Here is a 9220-nt window from a genome sequence, read left to right on the forward strand (position 1 = left end):
ATCGTTATCTCAATTAAATGTGTGTTGGTCTCAACCTTGTTTTAACCCTTGACTCACTCACTTCCCTCACCATGGCCAAGTCCTGCCTCCTGTCTTCTCCCTCCTCACAACAACAATAATACATAGAAGAAAAAAAAGAAAGAAAAAGAACAAAACACTTCACTCCCCCCCCCCCCCCCTCTCTCCATTTCCATTTCTTCTTTCTTCAGCTTCTTCTTCTTCTTCTTCTTATTCTGTTTGTTCGTTATAGGGTTTTCTCGATTCCGATTGCAATTCCTCTTGTGTTCCTTTTGCAATTCCTTCACCCTTACGCACGGAACCCAGCTCCTCCTCCGCGCGTGATCTGAAGCCAAATTAGGGTTTCCGCATGAGTCCTCCTCCAACTGAATCCAACGCCATGGAAGACGGCAAGCCCATGAATGGCAGCGACCAAGTCGGGTCTTGCTTCGTCGAGTTCTGCAAGGTTCTTTATTTTCCCGTTTGTCTCGTGTTCTCTGTTTTTTTTTTTTTTTTTTTTTTTTTTTTATTTCTGGTGGGTCAATACTTTTTTTTTAGTTTGGTGAAATGAATTTTTATGTTTTTTTTTGGTGTTTTGTGTTGTAATTGCGTGTGGGGTTTCAGTGGGAGTGGTCGGTATGCAGAAAGTTAAGATCTTTTAAGGTTTTAGGTTAGTAGGTAAGAAAGTTCTGTGTGTTAATTTATTTTTTGTTGAGTATTTTGTCTAAGTTAAGTTTCCATTTTTTGATCAATAACAAAATTCATTTGTTAATTGTGGCATGCTACTCATCCTGATGAGTGATGAAGAAGGATACAATGCTTAATTTTTATTTGAATTTTGTTTTTTGATATTTTTTACTGAGCGAGGTAAGGCTAGGATAAATATTTTGGAAATGAGTGACATGGATAAGGAAAATGAGTTGAGCGAAGCATGAAGAAGACACAGGGAGTAATGAATACACCAACCCAGCTGAGTTTGTTGCTTTAAAGGAAAGGAAGAAAAATAATTAATAGAATTTTCTCAGTAAATGAGCTATTCGATTTGTTATGATTTTTATGATTGTTGTGATGTGATGCAGTGTGTTTAAATGTCTTTTGCTGTATTTGACAGAGTTGAGTGGGATTATGGCGTTTCACTTGGGAAGATATTTATTGTGCAACTCTTGTACATCATCCATCCTCTAGTGTTTCTATTTTTTAAAATTTGTTGTTCACTTATGTTATCTTGTAATACCATTACACTCACATTCTGCTTTTGTTTTGTCTCTTTGTCTTCTTTTCTACCTGTTGCCTTTTTATTTTTGTAGTTGGCTGATATGCACCAAAAATTGGGATAGTTTGCCAACATGTGTGTGTGTGTGTGGATCATTATGATACTTGAGTCCCTATCAGGTTGAGATTAGGTTAATAAGTGAGACTCGGAATATAAGAAATGTCCATATATATATATATATTTGTATGCATTTAGGTAGATTGAGTAGGGTTTAAATTGTGAGATCCTTTACTCATTAAATCCTACAATAATGTGCTCTTTTTATGACAGAATGGGCTAGCATTGGAAGAGAAAAGCTGTAAAGAAGCAAAGAATCTGTTTGGTGAAACCAAGCATATTCTACTGTCAAATTTTTCGTCAATGGGGAATGGAATGATATAGAAGAACATTATTCCTTTTGGTTTAACGTATATCTTATGAAATTTTTTATTTTAACTAAATGAGTTTATATAATTCTTTTTCAGTGTGAAGAAGAAGAGAGGTATTGGTTTCCTTTCATTTTGTACTCTGTCAAGAAATTGATCCAGAAAAAATGAGAAGGGTGGGAAGGAAGACACTGAGAACAATGGGCTTAGTTTGTGTCGTATATTGAGAGAAGCTAAGCTTAAGTATTTTACTGACTTTTCGGCTAGCATATTCTTTTGTATTTTGTAGGTTGTTCTAGTAGTTATTGTTATACTTATCTTCTATTCAACAACATTGCAGATTTTTTTAAAGAACTTCCACAGTTTGTTGTTAAAGCTGGTCCAACTTTAAGTAATCTATATGGCATAGATTGGGAAAACAGGCTTGAGGTATTGACTATTTTTAAAGAACTTCCACAGTTTGTTAGTGACCAACAATTATGTTTGCGTCAAATAGTATAATTTAGTGATGAAGGTTTGTGTTTGGTAGATTGTTTCTTACTTTGAGGAGTCTCTTTGATAGATATGGAGGTTCTAGAGAGCTGAGAGCTCTATTGTATTAATGGTTTAGGTCAGATTGTTATTTATTTATCATGTAACTTACATATAAAAACTTCAAGAGGTGCTGTGTCCCAAGGCAATGGATCTGTATCAAAGTTTGTTATGGCAGATAAAAAGGTAATAGAACTGGCCTCAAGCTTAACATATTCCATGACCTTCATGAAACTTGAAAATGCTTATACTCATAAATTTTTTGATTCACTAGATAGATAACAAGATTCTTATGGTAACAAAGAAAGAAGGATTCCTCCATAAAAACCATGTTGATGTGGAATCGAAAAGACAACTTCTGAAGCAGCAAATGCTCTTTGATAATCACCAAAGAGATATTCAAGTAGGGAGCAACTAAGATAATATTAATATTTTTAACTTTGCAATTTTTTATATTTATCATTAAAATATTACCTCTTGTGTTTTTATAGGAACTAAAGCATATAATTCACACTGTTGCAACCTACCCTTTGGCGGGAGGGTGACACGAGGCTCACGGGTGCATCTTCCAAGGGAGGAAAACGCGCGAAGTCGCCACCAACGTTTATTTGAGGAAAACGTCGGAAAAGCCAAATGTGTGGTCTACGAAATTTAAGTGTGAAAGGTTCGGGAGTTGTTTTTACGCACGGGGAAGGTATTAACACCCCACGCGTCCACACAAAGGACGACAGCCTTTAATCAAATGTGCAATATCATGTCTTCAATTTGTTTTCATTTTCCCTTTTTTATGTTTTTATGTTTTTTATGGTCCTTTTGTATTTTTTTATCTTTTTGTGTGTTTTTTTATGTTTTTTACTTTTTGTGGTCGACAAGGGTGTTTCCCTCACTCCTACGTATCCTCGGGTGTGATGAGGAAATCAGACCTACGTAGTTCTTTGAGAACTAAACGTTGGTTAAGTTGTTTTTATCTATTTTCGCAAGATATATTTTAATCGAACAAAGGTCGTTTAAGGCATTGGACCTTTAAACGATCTTTTGATTTTTGAAAAGGAAAGAAACGTTCGGGCGTTGGACCATTAACAATCTCTTGATTTTGAAAGGAGAGAAACGTTAAGACGTTGGACCATTAACGATCTCTTGGTTTTTGAAAGGAGAGAAACGTTAAGGCGTTGGACCATTAACGAACTCTTGGGGTGGTCGACAAAAGTGAGGTTTTTGCTCCTACGTATCCTCAATTGTGATGAGGAAATCAGACCTACGTAGTTCTTGCCAAAAAACGGTAAAGTTATGTGTTGATTTTATGCTTTTGAACAGTCCATGTTAACCGATCAAAGCAAAGAGGACCGTTTAAGGCGTTGGACCTTAAAACGGGTTTAAGTGACTTTTGCGGACAAAGCTTGATTTGTGAGTTGATTTTAGCCTTAGATTCACTTTGGTTATTAGTCAATTCATTCAAGAAAACTTTCAAAGAAAAACATCTGATTGATTTTTTATTATTATTTTATTCAAAGATATTTTGATTATTTTATTATATTTTTTCCAAAGATATTTTGATTATTTTATTATATTTTTTTTCAAAGATATTTTGATTATTCTATTATTATTTTGCCTTTTTTGATTTAACCGAGGTTACAACGTAAACGATTGGTTGAATTTTATTTTAACAATGATTAAATGAGATTACAACACAAATGATCGATTGAAATTCATTTTATCAATTATTTGGCGAGATAACGAGTTAAATAAACGGTCAAAAGCTCATTAAAAGCGGAAGAAAAGAATACCAAAAGTAAACGAGATGAAGAATGAAAGCGAACAAAACAAGAATGAATTGAAAGTCTCGGATTCAAAAACTTACCGGTTGAAGACCGAAGAACGGCGAAGAAAGGTGGAAAATCTTCACGGAATCGCTCACAGAAACATCTCGGAAGCGTTACGGAAGCACCTCGGCTTGAATTTCCTTCCTTTTTTTCACTTCTTTTCGCTAAAAACAACTGAAATACACAACATAGAGGTTAAGGGCCCTTGTAACTCAGCCTCCTCCCCCTATTTATAGGAGAAAATGGTAGGTGGTTGCCGCCCAGAGGCTTCCTGAGGAAGATTTCTAAGCGCACCCCCTTTTGATAAGTTCACCCCCACTTTCCAAAGTGTTCTAGATGAAGTTTCATGAGCGCACCGCCCGTGTTTGATAAGTTCACCCCCCGCTTTTGTGTTTTTGGCTGTTTTCTTTCCGAAACATCTCGAAACTTTACGGATACCACGACAATGGGTATTAAACATTTTGAAGTGGTCAAACGGAGGTCGCATGCCGACAAACAATGGTCCCCGGATGAAATTACGGTATGACAGTTGCCCCTCTTTACTTATCTTTTATTGGAAATAAAAGGGAAATAAAGATAAGACACTAATTTCGTTCGAGCTAAATCCTTACCTGACCGACCAATAGCTCTGTTAGTGAAAACCATGACGTCTCTGATGCTATCAGACTCGATCGTTTCTGGACAACAGATGTGATGCAATCCTATCCCGCAAGGGCATTGGGTAGAAGACTCCAAGTAGATTGGGCTAGAGATCCAAGGGAAGGCCCTAGGGTTCTCATGAGCCTTAGGGTAGATTTTGAGCCCATGGGCTAAGTATGAGCCCACTTATCTTTGTAAATATTAGAATAGGGTTTTCCTTCGTTTGGGCCTTGTATTTTGGTCATTCTAGTAGTATAAGGTTTCAGCCTTGTATTTCGGGGCATTTTGAGTAGTCTTTGTAGTAAGGACTTTTTTTTTGTATTTTCATGTTTTTTTGTCATGGGGGTGAGCTTAGCTATTATAGGGGGTGTGTAGCTAAGTTCTAGCTTCTCATCTCAAGGAGGTGAGCTTAGCTATTAGAGAGGTATGTGTAGCTAAGCTCTAGCTTCTTTAGGAATCTTCTTAAGGAAGCTTCTCAAGGAGGTGAGCTTAGTTATGAGAGGGGTGTGTGTAGCTAAGCTCTAGCTTCTCAAGGAAGTTTTCTCAAAGAAGCTTCTCAAGGAAGTTTTCTCAAGAAAGCTTCTCAAGGAAGCTACCTAGTCTATAAATAGAAGCATGTGTAACACTTGTTGTAACTTTGATGAATGAAAGTCTTATGAGATACACTTCAAAGTTCCACTTCTTTCCCTCTTTTATTCCTTCAATTTCGTGCTCCCCCCTTCTCTCTTTCTTTTCCTCCATTGAAGCATCATCTCCAAGCTTCTTATCCAAGGCTCATCTTGGTGGTTAAGCTCCTTCTTCCATGGCTTATTCCTTAATGGATGGCGCCTCCTCTCATCTCTTCTCCTTTGTCTTCCGCTGCATCTCCATGGTGGAAAATTACCATTAGAGGACCTCATTGAAGCTCAAAGATCCACCCTCCATAGAAGCTCCACAAGCAAGCTTCCATCAAGTGGTAATCAGAGCACAAGAGCTTCAAGTAGGTGCTCCTTAAACCTTCATTAATTTTTTTGCTTTACCTTCTCCTCCATTGTTGTTTCTTCATTTTTTCTCCATGTATCTACTCACATGTCTTGTGATAAATGTTTTTAACATGATTCTTTAGAGTTTCCACCGATTAAACTTGCTATAGAAGCTAGATTTGATTTTCTATGGTTCAAATTTCTAGTTCTTGTTCTTGAACCATGAATTGTGTTGAGTTTAGGTTCCTTTGAGTTTTGTCTTGTTATTTTTTGTGGCTGAAACCTAAACCATAAAATTCTTACAAAAATATTAAAGTAGAAGAAAACCTCAAAAATCTAGAGTGACTTGTTCACCTATTGTAGTTTTGTCATAGAAGTCATGTCTAGTCATGAAACTTGTCACATAAGATTTCTTATGTTGTGCTGAATTTTATTTTCTTGTTTCTTTGTCTAACTCATTTTTTCATGAGTGTATGAAATTATTTTAGCCTATTATTTGATTTGAGTCAAATCTTTCATGTTAATTAGTCCTTAACATGTTCATGCAAAATTCTTAGAGAGTCTTTGATTGTGAACCTTTTCTTGAACTTTTAGGTTTCCTTATGATTGTGTCTATTGTGAATTTGAGTTTTGGTGATTGAATTGCTGGCTGAAATGTTGATCCTAAGTGAATATTGAACTCCTAAAACTGTGTTAAACAATCCTAGTGAGTTCAACATACATAGGAAGGTTGAAAGTAAGCCCAAGGCAATCAATATACCATGCTTAAAAAAAAAATCGCTGGTGCTGGCAGCTTGGACATACAAACTTGTAAAAATTACTGAGAATTGGTTACTTCGAATTTTGAGCTGAAATTTTTACTGAATTTGCTAGACATATGGAAAAAATTTATAAAAAAAGAAACAACTGATTTGGATAAAAGGAAAAAATACTAAAAATCACACAAGTTGGTAGAAAAATCAGTATCCAGGGAAAAAAAGTGAAAGGGAAGTGTGCTTGTTGTTTTGGCTCAAAATTTATTCTATAATTGGTGCCTATGTTATACCAATCTTAGTTCCAAAATTTCAATTGAAAATTACTGTAAAAAAAAGTGCCAAAGCTAGAGGTTTGTTGAGTCTTTTTTTTTTATAGTTTTTTAAGTCTACTCTAGAGCCATTCTAAGTTTCTCTTTGAGTCCTAGCTTGCTTCTATGTCCTTTTTCATTGCTTTAATTGTTGAGTAATCCTTGAAAAATTGTCTTGTTAAAAATCCATTGGTTTAGCTTTCATTTCATTTTTTTTGGTCTTTGGTTATTGCTTGTCTCTTTGTTTCCTTGTTTGTGGGTTGCCATATAGGGAATTGGAAGGAGGATTGGTGCCATCCCTTGAAGAATTTGAGTCCATAAGCAAGGGGCCAACCACCTTAAGAGCTATTGGACTAAGAAGCACTCCAAATTGAGTGAATCACCAAAGAGAGAACAACCACTAAAATTGAGGACCGTTTTGTAATTTTGTAATTTGCAATTTACTTACCTTCATTGCTTTCAAGTTTTGTAACAAAAAGGCCTTTCATTGGAAGTGTGTTGGGAGCCTCCAATAGGTTACCAAACTTCCATTTGTGTGTAATAATTTTAGGCAATTTTTTCTTAGGATAGTGAGTGTTTTGTTGGGAACCTTGAATGTGGTCATCCAAACACTCTTAGGATTCGCCTAGTTTACATTTCTTGCTTACTTTCATAGCTTATTTCCTTTATCTTCCATTGTCAAACCGCCTAGATAGCTTTCCTTTTACCAAATAGTTTTTTACCTTATCTTTCACATCTCTTTTAGTGTTTATTTGGCTAGTTTCAACCATAGTTTTTTTTACCTTTTGTTTTCAAACCTCCAACAAGAAAGAACCACAACTTAGGAACCAACATGAGTCATCATTCATCTAGTGTTAATGGCAAGGGTACTAGTCATAAAGACCTTTTATCTAGAATCTTAGATGAGTTGAGTTCCCTCAAGTTATGGAAAGAAAAACAAGAGAGAAAAGAAAAAGGAAAAAAAAGAGTGGAAGAAATAAGTCAAGATGAAAGAAAGAAAATAAGAGAGGAAGAAAGAAGAAAAATAATGAAAGAAATGAAAAGAGAAAAACATGCCTCCTATAGTAGTCATAACTCTTGCAAAAGCCTAAGTGAAGAACTTCGTGACTATTACGAAGGAAGGCATAGGTCACATCTTAAACCTCACTCCCATAGAAAAGAAATGGAAAGAAAGCCTCAAGAGGCTAACATTAAACTCTTATACTTCCATGGGAAGGACAATGTAGAGGCTAACTTAGATTGGGAAATAAGGGTAGAGCAACAACTTAAAAAGAAGTCTACTTCAAAATCTTATGGCTCTCACTCTTATCCAAAGAAAGACCAAGGTCAAGGCATCTTAGGGGTGACACCTTCTAAGCCCAAAGATGATAAGGGGAAGACAATAGAAAAGCAAGCCCCTAAGGCTAGTATGCAAGAGAAAACTAGCTCTATAAAATGCTTTAAATGTCTTGGAAGATGACACATTACTTCTCAATGCCCCACCACAAAAACCATGATTATGAGGGGCCAAGACATTTATAGTAGCCAAGATGAGGCTACTACTTCACCTTCCTCTAGTGAAAGTGAAAAAGCAAAAGGGAAAGAATCTAGTGAAGAAATCTACCCCCAAGAAGAAGGACAACTATTAGTGGTTAAAGAGAAGTGTAAGGAGGTAAGTGTCTCCTCCAAGAGTTTAGCTAAGAAGGAAACTCATTTTACAATAATGACAAACATTAAAGAAAATTTCCCTCTTAGACAACCTCCACATTTTCTCTTTTGTAAAAAGGCACATGCTAGCATTGCCACATCTCTTGGGCTTGAGTTTATTCCTCAAGTAAAGAAGTTGTTGGATGAGGGTTTGGTTCGCAAGAGCTTAAATCCTTGTGCTTTGTTGGTGCCCAAAATAGGTATTATTAGGTACCAAGTCCCTAAAATAGGTGGTATGATGAATGTTTTGAGTGGTGCAACCCTCTTTTGTAAAATCACTCGTACACCTAACATCTTCATGGTGTGTGTACATAGGGACCCATTAGGTAGGTTTGTTCTTATTTTTAGTTTCAATACAAACTTAGGTACTCATATGGGACACCTTAGGTTTGTCATACTTTTTGGTAGGAATAATCAATATGAAAATACAGAAAAAGGTATGTTTTATTGCGTTACTTTTCTTAATTTTTCAGTGATCAAGGGGTTCCCATGAACCCTAAGAGAATAAAGGTCATTCCTGAGTGGCCCACTCCACCAAGTATAAGAAAAATTTGGGGCTTCCATGACTTAACAAACTTTTACAAAAGGTTTGTCCTATACTTTTCTATACTTGTAGCACCACTCATTGAGTTGGTGAGAAACCATGTTCCTTCATGGGAAGATGCCCAGGAAATGGGTTTTCAGACCTTACCTTACTTCAACATACCAAACACCACTAATACATATGTTTTTGTTCTTTTTACAGGTGTTGAGGGAAGGATCCCAGAGTATGAAGAACCTCGGGATTTGAGGTCAAATCCTTTCCAAGGTGGAGGGAATGATGCAATCCTATCCCGCAAGGGCATTGGGTAGAAGACTCCAAGTAGATTGGGCTAGAGATCCAA

At 36.3% G+C, this 9220-nt stretch overlaps 1 long non-coding RNA gene across 3 annotated transcripts; it reads left to right on the forward strand.

Moving 5' to 3' along the window:
• The first annotated feature begins 39 nt into the window (after positions 1-39).
• LOC114367138 lies at positions 40-2797 on the forward strand. 3 transcript variants are annotated; one of them, XR_003657127.1, is made up of 6 exons: positions 41-463; positions 1541-1878; positions 1976-2064; positions 2165-2352; positions 2441-2569; positions 2658-2797. It is a non-coding gene; the product is annotated as an uncharacterized LOC114367138 (long non-coding RNA). The 3 variants fall into 3 exon arrangements; XR_003657128.1 differs by having other exon boundaries at positions 40-463; positions 1976-2352; positions 2445-2569; XR_003657126.1 differs by having other exon boundaries at positions 42-463; positions 1976-2352.
• The last annotated feature ends 6423 nt before the right edge of the window (positions 2798-9220 follow it).

The sequence above is a fragment of the Glycine soja genome, chromosome 9, assembly GCF_004193775.1.
Source record: "Glycine soja cultivar W05 chromosome 9, ASM419377v2, whole genome shotgun sequence".
In the NCBI taxonomy this organism is placed as follows: domain Eukaryota; kingdom Viridiplantae; phylum Streptophyta; class Magnoliopsida; order Fabales; family Fabaceae; genus Glycine; species Glycine soja.